Here is a 14,999-nt window from a genome sequence, read left to right on the forward strand (position 1 = left end):
ATTAATATATTTTAACTCAAGTTGTTACCCAAAAGACAACCTAAGAGGGGGGTGAATTAGGATTTTACAATTAAAAATTAATAATACCCTAATAAAAATTATGACTAACACAATAGATAAATATAGTTAATGAAATAAAAATAATTAAAACAAGTGTTCTGACAACTATGTCAGTTAATGATTTTAGCACAGTGAAAATGTGAAATATAGCTACAACAATTTAAATAAAATAAAGAGATAAGAGAGAGAGAGGCAAACAAATTTATAGTGGTTCAGTTTCAACTCGACCTACGTCCACTCCTCAAACTTCACTTGAGATTTTCCATTATGCTCTAATTTTATGGAGGTGCTAGCAACCTTTTTACAAATGGAGCAATCATCCACGTATTTTACATAGACTTTCTAAGTCAAGAACACTGAGTGTACTACACTCTTACAAGGTTGGAAAGAATGTGTTTTTGCTTTCACAAAAAACTACAAAAATTATCTCTAAAAGATAGATATAAAAATGAAACTTTGGATTTTCTATAAACCTCACACAAGAAAGATGGGCTTAAAGTTATAAGGCTCAGTGTATAATTTCTGAGAGAGGATGTAAACAAAAATTGAAGAATACTTTTCAGAGAATTTTTCAGAGAATAGATGTGAGTGATTATAGATTAAAGAATATTTTAAGGGTTTTTTTGTAACTTGTTTTACATTAGAGGCTTTGGTATATATAATAAAAAATATAGCCGTTTATAGCCGTTGTAGTCATCATTACTAATTTGAATATGAAAGCTTGAACCTTTTGAACTATTCATTTGAATTTATAGCCGTTGTAACTCCATCATTACTAATTTGAATATCTTCCACTTGAATCTTTTGAACCTTTTGTTTTGTGCTGTTTGAACTCCTGATTTAATCAAATATTAAATACATTCTAACAACATTTAGGATAAAGATTTAGGTGAGAAATGATAAGACAAAATAAATTTTGGATTTTATTTTTCTCTTTCAAATAAATTAAAACATAATTAAATAAATCATCAAAATAAATTTTGAATTTAAAATATAATTAAATAAATCATCAAAATAAATTTTGGATTTAAAATATAATTAAATAAATTATCAAAATAAATTTTGGATTCTATTTTTCTCTTTTAAATAAATTAAAACATAATTAAATAAATCATCAAAATAAATAAGTCTAACAATCTCCCTCTTTTTGATGATGGCACACAATGATGTTTTGATTTAATTTGGGAGTAAGAAAGGCTCCCTTTCAAGTCATACTCCCTGAATTCATTTCTAAATACATAGGTTAGTACATGTGTAATAAATAAGCTTTAATCAACAACATGATATAAGATTTAAGATATTAAGATATCAAACTATAAATATATAATATCATATAATTTCTCCCCCTGTAACATTATCAAAAGGAAATTATGGCTCAGAATCTGGAGGAGGAGGAAAATGATAGTGATAAATGGCATCAAAACCAGATAATAAAAAATATATATGGTTGATTTGCGTGCCTCTCTCATGCCCGTCGAAATCGCGTCTCTCTTTTTCCTTCGATAAACGCGTTTGACACGCGGCCTCGCTTTTGCGTCAGCCGACCGACAGCGAGACGGGTCAATCAGCTGCCTCGGCTCTCTTTCCCTCTTGTCTTCTTCTCCTTCGTCTTCTTCTTAATTACACACTCGTCTATTTGCAGCTTCACTAGTAGCTTCTATCTCTTCTTTACCACTCTCGTCACTTCTATTTCTCTGCAACTCATTTCTTTTACACCTCGCACCTCGAAACCATGGCTTCCTCATCCCGTCCCCTCACTCTATTTCCGGACCTAAACGATCCCATAAGCTCTGCTGGACCGAGTGCCCCTACTCTTACTCTTCTTGTCATTCCTCTTCCTAACCTTCCTATGATGTCAATTGAGCAAAGCATGGCAGCTCAATCTGACATAAAAGCCAATCATTTCACAATGACGTCCTGTATGGAGACGGTGACGGCAGTCACAAAATTGGCTCACCAATTACAGAACAGGACGAGTGAGCTCCATCAGGTCAACGCCCAACTCTCTCTACTTCAGCGCGTGTACAAGGATGCGCGAGCAGAAATAGGCGTACTGAAGGCCGAAAATAAAGAGCTTAAACGGAAGACCACCTCCATGGCCCGATTTGGAGCAACGTCATTCTTGGCCTTTGATAGTCAATAGGGAGTCGTCGCTCTGGACGAAAGCACGGGGGCAAGGGCGTCAAGGGTCGCCCAAGGTGATAAAAAGAAGAAGAAAACGATAGAAGAGGCGAGTAAGTGAGGTCGGCATATGGCTGGAAAAAAATGAAGAGTTGTTTTTTTTTTTTTTATGTTTATTGTGATCGACATGTGGCTGTAAAGAAAATGAAGGATGTTTTTTTTTTATGTAAATTTTTTTTTTATTTGTTTTTGTTTTTATGTTTAAGTACTGAAAAATAAAATTAAAAAGCAAAAAAAATAAGAAAATTAAGCCAAAAATAATAATAAGGAAAAAAATAAAAATAAAAGAAATTAAGCCTAATAGCAAAATAAAAAATAAAAGAAATTAAAATAGAATAATACTAGCAGAAATTAAACTTGATGGGACGTTGGTGTTGTTGGAATTGTAAAGCAAAAAAAAAATATCATGAGGGTTTAAAAAAAAATCAATGTATGCAAAGTTAATTTTACCTCAAGATGCAGAACTCAAAAAAAATTACACAGTTGAGAATAGCAAACTGTTAAGGAGAATAAATATATGAAGGATTTGAGAGCATTCAATTGATATAAATGTTTCCATATCAATGTAGCAATACACATATATCATTTTAACAAAAATTCAAGTTTCACAGTCATAACAAAACTTTTTAAGTAGAAATCGACATTCTAACCTCGCCACGAATAAAATTGAAACGATCCTCGCTTAGGGGTTTTGTGAAAATATCCGCCAATTGCTTGTCGGTGTTTATAAATTCAAGTACAATATCTCCTTTTTGAACATGGTCTCTTAATAAATGATGTCGAATTTCAATATGTTTTGTTCGTAAGTGTTGAATCGAATTTTTGTTTAAATTGATGGCACTAGTATTATTACATTTAATAGGGATATGATCATAATGCAAATCAAAGTCCTCCAATTGTTGTTTCATCCAAAGTATTCGGGCACAACAACTTCCGGAAGCTATATATTCAGCTTCGGCCGTTGATAAAGCAACAAAATTTTGCTTTTTGCTAAACCAAGATACTAATGAGTTACCAGGAAAGTGATAAGTGCCACTGGTGCTTTTTCTATCAAGTTTGTATCCGGCAAAGTCGACATCCGAGTAACTAATTAACTCAAATGCAACATCTCTAGGATAAAGCAGTCCCAAATTTGAGTGCCAACAAGATATCGAAAAATTCTTTTAACAGCACTGAGATGTGATTCTTTAGGATTTGATTGATATCTAGCACACATACAAACACTAAACATAAAATCGGGTCTACTTGCAGTTAAATAAAGAAGTGAGTCGATCATACCCTCGATATTTTGTTTGATCAATGGACTTACCTTTTTCATCCTTGTCTAGTTTAATGGATGTGCTCATAGGTGTTCCAGCTATTTTTGAGTCACACATACCAAACTTTTTGAGTAGTTCTTTTATGTACTTAGCTTGGTTGATAAAAATTCCTTCCTTACATTGTTTGATTTGAAGCCCAAGGAAATAATTTAGCTCCCCATCATGCTCATCTCAAACTCACCTTGTATACACTTAGAAAATTCCTTACACAAGGTTTCGTTAGTAGCACCAAATATAATGTCATCCACATATATTTGCACAATAAGTAAATCATCAATTTTAGTTTTAACAAAAAGTGTTGTGTCAATCGTTCCTCTCTAGAAAAATTATTTTCAATCAAAAATTTACTTAATCGTTCATACCATGTACGAGGTGCTTGTTTCAAACCATATAAAGCTTTTGATAGTTTAAAAACATGATTTGAAAAAGCATGATCTTCAAAACCTGGGGGTTGTTTAACATAAACTTCCTCATTTATAAAACCATTAAGAAATGCACTTTTTACATCCATTTGATAAAGTTTGAAATCTCTAAAACATGCAAATGCAAGTAACATGCAAATAGGTTCTAATCTAGCAACCGGAGCAAAGATTTCATCGAAATCAATACCTTATTCTTGATTGTATCCTTGTGCAACAAGTCTAGCCTTGTTTCTTATAATTGTGCCGGTTCAATCAAGCTTGTTTCGAAAGATCCATTTGGTACCGATAATGGTATGATCTTTAGGTTTTGGCATAAGTTCTCACACTTTGTTTCTCTCAAATTGGTTAAGCTCTTCATGCATAGCTATCATCCAATGTTCATCGAATTCGGCTTCTTGAAAGTTTTTAGGCTCAATCTGTGAGAGAAAAGCCAAGTTACTACAAATGTTTCTAAGTGAAGAGCAAGTTTCAATACCTTTTGTAGGGTCACCTAGAATTAAATCCTTCTGGTAATTATGAACAAACTTCCATTCTCTTGGCAAATCATCATTGTTTCCTCTTTCTTCTTGAGGTGGAAGAATAGGTTGTTCAATTTCTTTGTTCAACTTACATGGTTAGTTCTCTTCTTTGTAGATACTTGAATCTTTTACATTTAGTTCCAAATCTATAGTATCACTAACAATATGCTTTTGAGCAGAGATAATAGTTTCATCAAATGCCACATGTATAGATTCTTCCACAACAAGAGTTCTTTTATTAAAAACACGATAAGCTTTGCTAGTTAAGGAATAGCCAAGAAAAATTGCTTCATCAGATTTTGAATCAAATTTACCTAAGGTATCCTTACCATTATTATGCACAAAACATTTACAACCAAAAACATGCAAGTGACTAATGTTGGGTTTTTTATCATGCCAAAGTTCATAAGGAGTCCTTTTTAGAATAGGCCTAATTAATGCACGATTTAAAATATAGCATGCGGTGTGAGCGGCTTCGGCCTAAAAATATTTAGAAAGATTGTTTTTGCAAAGCATTGTTCTACTTATCTCTTCTAAAGTTCTATTCTTCCTTTCTACTACACCGTTTTGTTGAGGGGTTCTAAGTGCTGAAAAATTATGTCCAATATCATACTCATCACAAAACAATTCAAATTTCTCATTTTCAAGTTCTCTACCATGGTCAGTTCGAATATTAGTAATAAGAAAGCCTTTTTCATTTTGAATTCTACGACAGAGTTTTGTGAAAGAAGAAAAAGGTTTATCTTTGTGTACTAAAAACATAACCAATGTAAATCTTGAATTATCATCAACAATAACAAGACAATAACGTTTACCACCTAGACTAGATATCCTTGAGGGGCCAAATAAATCCATATGCAATAGTTGTAAAGGTCTAGTTGTGGAAATATGATATTTTGATTTAAATGATGTTTTAGTTTGTTTTCCTTGTTGACAAACATTACAAAGATGATCTTTTTCAAATTTAATTTTTGGAAATCCAATGACCAAATCCTTTCTCAAAAGTTGATCAGTTAAATCCATATGAGCATGACCAAGTCTTCTATGCCATAACCAACTATTTTCATTATTAACATATAAACATTTAATATCACTAGCATAGAGATCATTAAGATGAAAAACATAAATATTATCATGGCGATTACCAACGAATAAAGCTTTATGATCATTTGTGCTTTCAATTGTGCAATGTGATTTATCAAAAATAACTCGATTCCCTTTATCACATAATTGACTAATACTAAGTAGGTTATACTTAAGTCCATCAACAAGTAAAACATTTTCAATAGAAGGGTTAGGAAAAATACCGACGCTACCAATACCGATGATTTTTCTTTTCTTGTTGTCTCCAAAAGTAACAAATCCTCCATCTTTCGATGATAATTTAGTAAAGAATGATTTATCTCCAGTCATGTGTCTGGAACATCCACTATCAAGGTACCACTTTCCTTCTTTAGCTTTGGACTTAAAGCAAACCTCATTTTGAGTAGAGTCTTCATCTTCAAGAGTCATGAGACATAAGTTGGCTACTTCATTTTCAATTTCATCACTTGAGTTTTCATCTTCACTTTCTCCCCAAGTTGCTACCATGGCCTTTTTGTTTCTTTTGTAGTCTTTTCCATGATTCTTCAATTTTGGACAATCTATCTTCATATGTCCAGGATTTTTGCACTCATAACAAATAATAGGCTCTTTCTTGTTATCTTTGTTGTACTCTTTCTTGAAAGGTCTTCTTCCTCCATAATTGTTTTTCTTGAAGTGCTTTTTGAGATTTCTACTAAACATGGCATAGCTTTCATCTTCATTGGAGTTTTCATGTTCTTCTTCATTTGATGAGGTTTTGAATGCAATTCCACTTTTCTTTTTGTTTTCAACATCCTCATGTCCTTTCATGGTGATCTCATGAGTTATAAGGGAACCCATAAGCGCATCCAATCCAAGTGTGGAGAGATCTTTGGCTTCTATAATGACAATGACCTTTGCTTCCCAATTCTTTGGTAAACACCTAAGAATTTTTCTTACCAACTCACTGTTAGTATAAGTTTTGCCAAGAGATTTCAAAGAGTTTATAATTTCAGTAAATCTAGTAAACATACTTGAAATAGATTCATCAGAGTTCATTTTAAACAATTCATAACTATGAACAAGTATATCAATACGAGATTCCTTTACTTGGTTTGTACCTTCATACGTTACCTCAAGTTTGTCCCAAATTTATTTTGCCGAATCACAACTTGAAATTCTATTATACTCCTTAGAGTCTAATCCACAAACAAGGGTGAGTTTGGCTTTAGCATTGGCTTGCAATAATTTATGATCTCCCTCATCACATTTATTTTCAGTTTTAGGTACACTAATATTGTCAATTAATTTGGTAGGAGTTTTTGGACCTTTGGTGACAATAATCCACATGGCATAATCAGTGGCTTGTAGGTATATAGTCATCTTATCCTTCCAATGACTATAGTTGTTTCCGTCAAACAGTTGTGGCCTATTTGTGGCTTGTCCTTCAGCTAAAGTTGCCATAGATCGAAACTTCTAGATGGTTAAATCTAAAACAAGAGTTTAGGCTCTGATACCAATTGTTACCCAAAAGACAACCTAAAAGGGGGGGTGAATTAGGTTTTTACAATTAAAAAATAATAATACCCTAATAAAAATTATGACTAGCACAGTAGATAAATATAGTTAATGAAATAAAAATAATTAAAACAAGTGTTCTAACAACTATGTCAGTTAATGATTTTAGCACAGTGAAAATGTGAAATATAGCTACAATAATTTAAATAAAATAAAGAGATAAGGGAGAGAGAGGCAAACAAATTTATAATGGTTCGACTTCAACTCGGCCTACGTCCACTCCTCAAGCTTCACTTAAGATTTTCCACTATGCTCTAGTTTCACGGGGGTGCTAGTTACAAATGGAGCAATCCTCCATAGATTTTACACAGACTTTCTAAGTCAAGAACACTGAGTGTACTACACTCTTACAAGGTTGAAAAGAAGGTGTTTTTACTTTCACAGAAAGCTACAAGAATTATCTCTCAAATATAGATATAAAAATGAAGCTTTGGTTTTTCTGTAAACCTCACACAAGAAAGATGAGCTTAAAGTTATAAGGCTCAGTTTATAATTTCTGAGAAAGGATGTAAACAAAATTTGAAGAATACTTCTCAGAGAATTTTTCAGAGAATAGATGTGAGTGATTATAGATCAAAGAATATTTTTAGATTTTTTTTGTAACTTGTTTTACATTAGAGGCTTTGGTATATATAATGAAAAATATAGCCGTTTATAGCCGTTGTAGTCATCATTACTAATTTGAATATCTTCCACTTGAACCTTTTGAACTATTCATTTGAATTTATAACCGTTGTAACTCCATCATTACTAATTTGAATATCTTTCACTTGAATCTTTTGAACCTATTGTTTTGTGCTATTTGAACTCTTGATTTAATCAAATATTAAATACATTCTAACAACATTTAGGATAAAGATTTAGGTGAGAAATGATGGGACAAAATAAATTTTGATTCTTTTTTTCTCTTTCAAATAAATTAAAATATAATTAAATAAATCATCAAAATAAATTTTGGATTCTATTAAAACATAATTAAATAAATCATCAAAATAAATTTTAGATTCTATTTTTCTCTTTCAAATAAATTAAAACATAATTAAATAAATCATCAAAATAAATAAGTCTAACACAAGTTTTAATTTGGTCATTCTATCTAAATTTTCATTAGTTTTTTTACATATAAAAGTGTATCGAAATAATTAATTTTAACATTCAACTTAAACAAAAGAAAATTAAAATTGAACTTAAAATTTAGGGACTAAATTGTTTAAATTAAAATATTAAAATTTAAAGAGAATTCTTTTATCAAACTATAAGGATGAAAAGTGTAATTTACCGTTAATATACCAGTGCAATCTCTACTACCGCCATCGCCACTGTCACCGCTTTATGTTCCAGTCCACATCCATCAACCGCATAAACTAAGTGTTTATTCCTCTCGTTTTCCCTATCTTTCTCAAATCATTGCGCCCACCAGCTGCCCACAGGCAAAATTGGAACTTCAAACTTAGCTTTGAATGATATCTCCATGAACAGAGACTCTCGCCATTGAAAATAGGAACACCATTTAGGTGTTTTTTCTTCTCTTTTTTAAAATTGGTTTGTGGGTTTGTGACTGTTACTAATTTTTTTTTAAAGTTTTGGGTTGAGTCAGTGAACTTTAGATGTTTGATTAAAGTACTCAAAGAAGGGTTCGACTATGGTACCCAAAAGTGGTATTTGGGTACCATACATGAAAATAATTTTGAACCATTAGATTAAAATCTTTAAATCTTAACCATCCAAAACCAAAACAAGTTAAAAAATAAATTAAAAAAAAAAAGCTTGTTACCACCGGTCAATACACTATCTCTACTGGTATTGTTTCTTGTTTCTCTGTACTATCTTCTCTCTCTCTCTTTCTCTACTGTGTTCTTCTATCTCTATACTCTCTTCTCTCTTTCTCTCACACCTGACCGGCCTCTCATCGCCTCGATCCCATTGTTCCACCACCACCGGCGCAACCTCGCCTTGATTCTGGCCACTCATTTGCCCCGAAGATCGTCGAGAAGACCAGAAGCTCTGTTCAATGGCTACTTGTGATAGGAACAAGAAGAAAAGGGTTTGCTTTCTAAACATTTTTTTTTTTCCTTTTGGAACCTTTAAACTGGTTTTCTTTTGTTCAATGGCTTCCTCCGACTTGTTCTGTGATTCCTGCATTTTTTGTTTGTTTATTATTTTGATAAGCTGAAAAGGGAAACTAAAAAGAGAAGAAAAGAGGACATAAAAGCCATCTCCATGTGCCCATTTCAACCACAACATTTTCACAGAGAGAACCTACTAGACAGTTGGAATGCTTAATTGATTTTCTTTTGTTCAATGGCTTCCTCCGACTTGTTCTTTTGGAGTGAATATGCAACTGTATTATTGCAATCCCAAGTCTTCCTTTTTGTTTTTTTTTTTATTTTTTTTGGGTTCAAAATCACCTGGAAGTGGTCCTGTTTTTTTTTTGTCTTAAAAATCAAAGACAAAAGTGGGTGAGTTGGCTTTATTTTTTTGGGTTTCTCTACTTTCGAAACCTTTTTTTTTTCTTTTCTGATTTTTTTGTTCAAAATCAAAGACAAAAGTAGGTGGGTAATTTGGTTTTATTTTTTTTTGGATTTCTCTGTTTTTTAAACCTTTTTTTTTCCTGATTTTTTTTTTAGTGAAAATGAATGACAAAAATAGATGGGTAAGTAGATGGATAGAGTAAAAATCATATATATATATATATATATATATATTGATTTTTTTAAAAAAATTATTTTTGTATGGTATTTTTTTGAATTTTTAGTATGTGGTTGGAGGTGGCGTTTTTTTTCCCTCAATCCCCAAATCTTTCTAAAATATTGGGTATATGGTTGTCTCATATGCTTTGCAGTTTGTTTGGTTATGGGTATGAATTTTGTGTTGTCTCATATGTTGTGTTACTTATTTTTTAAAGTAAAGATGGTTCATGGTCCATATGTATTTTTTATGTTCTTTCTTTCTTTTTTTTCTATTCTTTATCATTTATGCACCTAATTGTTTTTGGAATGGAAGGACTTGAATGGTTGACAAATTGTCCCATTCACTACTAGAAAAGGGGCTTTATGACATTGAATTTTTTGCGACGACGTAAAAACCGTGGCAAATAACAAGCTTTTGCAATAGTAAAAAACTTCATCACTAAATATAATTTTTTGCGATGGAAATAATCCATTGCAAAAAAGAAGATAATAAAAAATGATATTTTTAGTAATGGGTAACCCATTACGTCACAAAAGACGCAACATATGCAATGGTACGTTACTTCCATCGAATAGCAATGTTTTATGCTTCAGTTTGATTTGATTTTAAATTTTATAAAATCATAAATAATAATTTGATCTTTGATTTATTCTGAAATCTAATCATGCACCTCTCTAATTTGACAAGTTATTTGGTAATTTTTGAGCAATGTTCCACATCATTTTGAGGTGATACTTATCTAATTATCTTTCAAAACTAACTAAAAAATATTAAGTGTTACTATTTTAATTAATAAAAATCATATTATGACATTTGTAATTTTTCATTTTCGAGCAACATGTCTGATTAATTAAATGAAATTAACAAAAATCACTATTGGAGAAAGGTGAAAATCCTCTTAGTTAGGGGTGGACAAATATCCACAAGATCTATCAAAATCGAATTGACCAACTAATCTGTCACAAAATAAATGATTTTAATGGTTTAAATGGATAGATGCAGATGGTTTTTCCTCAATCAGCCTAAATTCGAATGGACTATAGATATGGAAAGTCACTGCACCTAATTCGATTTGCTTACACTTTTAAAAAATGATGTTATATTTTTCTCTTAATCCCCAAATCTTTCTAGAATACTAGGTATATGGTTGTCTCATATGTTTTGGAGTTTATTTGTTTGTTTGTTTGTTTGTGGGTATGAATTTTGTGTTGTCTCATATGGTTTGTTACTTTTTTTTTTTTAAAGTAATGGTGGTCCCATTTGTAATTTTTATGTTTTTTGTTTCTTTTTCTTATTTTTTTCTTTATCATTTATACACTTTGTTTGTTTTTGGAATGGAGGGACATGAATGGTTGACAAATTGTCCCATTGGTGGGTAATGGGGACTTTGACACTTTTTGCTAGACAATAAATGGTTGAGTTTTTTGTATTATCTCATGCTTTAAAGTAAGATAGTTTATGGTGGCCCCATTTGTGGTTTTTTTTTTTTTTTTTTTTTTTTTTTTTTTTTTTTTAAGTCTTATTTCTATTATTTTTTTGAAGTAAGATAGTCCATGATAGTTATATATCTATTATCGGTTTGCTTTGGAGATTGTGTATATGGGACCATATGCTTTATTACATTTATTTTTAAAAGCAATATAGTTCATGTGATCCCATTTGTGATTTTTTTGTTTTGTTTTGTTTTGTTTTGTTTTGTTTTTTTTTTTTTTTTTTTTTTTTTTTTTTTTTTAAAGCAAGATAGCCCATGATGGTCCCATTTCTGTTATTGTTTTTGTTTATAGAATGGGGGGATATGTAGGCTTGATTAATTGTCCTATTAGTGAATAACTAGGACTTGGGTGAGTAATCTTAAAGAATATATATATATATATACACACAATATTTATAGAATACAATGAAAGAACACTACAAAAAATTAATGATATTAATAATATGTTTTAATTGTAGTGTTTTAATATATGATTAAATTTTCATAGTATGTTTTGAAATTTAAATTTGGTCTAATGTATTTTTTGTTATTGTGTTTAGCTAACCATGACAACTCGGACAGCATTGAACTCAGGTTATGAGTTAATACAATTGCTTCAACCATTACAAAAAGAAGCTATCAAATCAATTGGCTTTGGAGGTTTATTAGAGCTTAAATGCACGAGATTGCCACGACAACTCTGTGAATGGTTGGTTGGTTGTTTTGATCATACATCTCGGTGTTTATTCGTTCATGGTAAAAGAATAATTATAACACCATTTGATGTAAGCCACATATTAGGACTTCCTTGTGAGGGATCAATTATAAACGTAAATGGGGACCACACTGATATTGAAGAGTTGTCGAACAAGTATGGTGTTAAGAAGTGTGGTTCTATTTCATTGAGGTCGTTAAGGAATGAGTTGTCTGATATGAAAGTAGACGGGGATGATTTTAAGGGAAGATTTGTATTGTACATTCTAGGTTCTCTTTTGTGCCCTACATCGGAGTTGTCAATAAATCGTTGTTTTCTCCATTCCTTGAAGGATATGTCTTCTTTACATAAGTTAAATTGGTCAAAACTTGTCTTAGACTTTTTAGTCGATGGTGTGCGAAAGTACAAGGACAAAGGAGAAGGAAAGGGACAACGAGGAATTCGAGGTTGCTTGTTTTTTCTGATGGTATGTTTCTAAATCATGGTAAACAAATGATTGTCTATTTAGTGCATTCTTGAACTTACTAATCATTACATAACCATATCATGTAGTTATTCTACATTGAGCATGTGACACCTGCTGTGGATTTTGTTAGTCCATGTGCAAGTAGACAAACACCTCGTTTAGTATATTGGACAGATGAGGTGATTAAAAAGAGAATCTCCATGTTAGAAAAACTTCAATACCAAAACAACAAGAAGGTAATCTTATGTGTTATATAATTTAATTTGTATGCGTGTTGTAATTAAAGAATTCGTTTAACATGTTTGTTATTATTTTCTTAATAGGTTGGTTTTATTGTTGAAGATAATGATGTGAGTGTAGAGCCAAACATAAATGCACGGATAAGTAATGTTGAAAAAGAAGTGGAAGATTTGAGAGGAGACTTAAATAACTTAGTCGTTGGTGTCAGTCAATCAATAGAATCTGCCAAAGAAGAGATTTTGATAGCAATTGCAAAGGTAGCTAATGGGTCATGGGCTATTGAGAAGGAGAAACACTCTCATGATATCGATTGTCAATTGAAAAATGAAGATATCTTGGATGACAAATGGAGTCCCCCACCTTATGCTTTCCAAGATCGTACGTCTCCTATGGATAAACAACTCAAACAAGAAAATGAGGGATTGCCTAAGATTCCATTAGGTGATCAGTTCACATCGTCCGTATCTCCATTTGCACCATTTTTTAGTGAACATGAGCTACTACAACCAAAGTTACCAAAAGTGATTTTAAAAAGGTCAATTCCGGTAGATGATGGTGCCGAGTCTTCAACAGTTTTGCCTTATCATATGAAGCTTAGGAGGGAAAGCAAACGAAAAAAAAGCAAACATATACTTTCACCCTATGATGTTGAACTTGGCAAGGTAAGATACATTATTATTATTATTATTATTATTATTATTACTATTTGTTTTGTTTTGTTGTTAGAATTGAAAGTAGTTATTGATTTATTTGTGTTATGTAGAAATATAATACAACAAGCAAACAACTTGACATGTTGCCTAAATATGCACAAGAGGTAATAAATAATATTTGTACACATAACAATTTTTTTAAAAATAATTCATTACAAATGAACTTAGTCACCGACTGATTTATGTTATACAGGAAGCTACAATGAAAAATAAACAAGTTGTTGTGTTTCCTGAACAACATTCGAGAAAGGTATACTTATGTTTTCTTATAGAAACTCATTTTTAGGAGAATATTCAATTACATACTTTATGAAAATGTTATTAATGATTGGTTAAAAACAGATTTCTGAGTTGTTGAGTATGCCAACTCCCATGAAAGGATTTGATTTGCCACCGCTTTCAGTTGAGGATAAATTGATAAGAGACTATTTGTTTCATCGTAGTAAATTGGAAAGGTTCTATTTCTTTCAAGAAATATTTTCTTTTAAGAAATATTTTCTTTTATGTTTCATGTATTTATATTGTCACATTGACATGTATCACTTAATTAATATGATAGTGAAATTCTTATTAACTTTGATATTCAACATGGAACGCGCAAAAACATATGGACATTAGATCGTGGTTGTTGGCTTGATGGACAAGTAAGTAGTAAACCATTGCTCAAATGAATTTATAATGTACAAGATAATTGCATTTATTGATGAGTTTTTGTTTCTTAGATAATTACTTTAGCTGCTTTGCAATTTACATTAAAGCAAAAGGATCGTATCCCAGATGCGAAATATCCAGCGTGGTATCTACCTACATATTTTTCGGTAATTTACTTATGCATTTTACAATTAAAAGCATTTGACTACGTAGTTTGTGTTATTGATATTTATACTAATTTTTATGAGTTGTAGCAACATATTTTGCAACACAAGGTTCATAAGCCAAACATGCTCAAGTCCTATTTTGGAACAAAACGGTACACGGGAAAAATTGAATCATGTGAAAGGGTATTGATTTGTTATTATCTCACTTTACTTTTGTTTAATATGTTAATGAATATGATAGTGCTGATTATTGATTTAATATAGGTGTACATTCCAATTAATGATGCGGGTGAACATTGGTATATGTGTGTGGTATACATGCGACAACAAGTGGTATATATCCTTGATCCGTATATATCAAGAAGAAGTAGAACTCGGCCAACTCAAGTAAAAAAAGTGGTACACATCCTTATACAATGTCGTTATTTGTATTTTGTATTGCATGTTTTCCTACTAATTAGTTATGTAAATAACAGGTTGAAGTGTTACATGACTTATTGGGAATTCAGTACAAGAATGCATATACAAATAAAATTACCGAGTTTCCAATTAGAACACTTGAATGGCTTCCACAACAAAGTAATGGCTATGATTGTGGAATGCATGTCATCAAGTATTTTGAATTGTTGCAATTTATTGATTCCGAAGCTTGTTTGCTTCAATTTGACTCGTGGGATGCTAGACAAAGATTAGCACTGGGCTTAGTTCGAGATGCAAACAATAAAATTGGGTCAAGAGTGATAGA

At 31.5% G+C, this 14,999-nt stretch overlaps 1 long non-coding RNA gene across 2 annotated transcripts; it reads left to right on the forward strand.

Moving 5' to 3' along the window:
* Positions 1–11,866: 11,866 nt before the first annotated feature.
* On the forward strand, positions 11,867–14,999 carry LOC145796848 (uncharacterized). Of its 2 annotated transcripts, XR_014337450.1 has the most exons (5): positions 11,867–13,891; positions 13,996–14,254; positions 14,342–14,437; positions 14,519–14,653; positions 14,731–14,999. It is a non-coding gene; the product is annotated as an uncharacterized LOC145796848 (long non-coding RNA). The 2 variants fall into 2 exon arrangements; XR_014337449.1 differs by having other exon boundaries at positions 13,996–14,437.

The sequence above is a fragment of the Camellia sinensis genome, chromosome 8 (assembly GCF_055761805.1).
Source record: "Camellia sinensis isolate YWXY chromosome 8, ASM5576180v1, whole genome shotgun sequence".
Classification (NCBI taxonomy): Eukaryota; Viridiplantae; Streptophyta; class Magnoliopsida; order Ericales; family Theaceae; genus Camellia; species Camellia sinensis.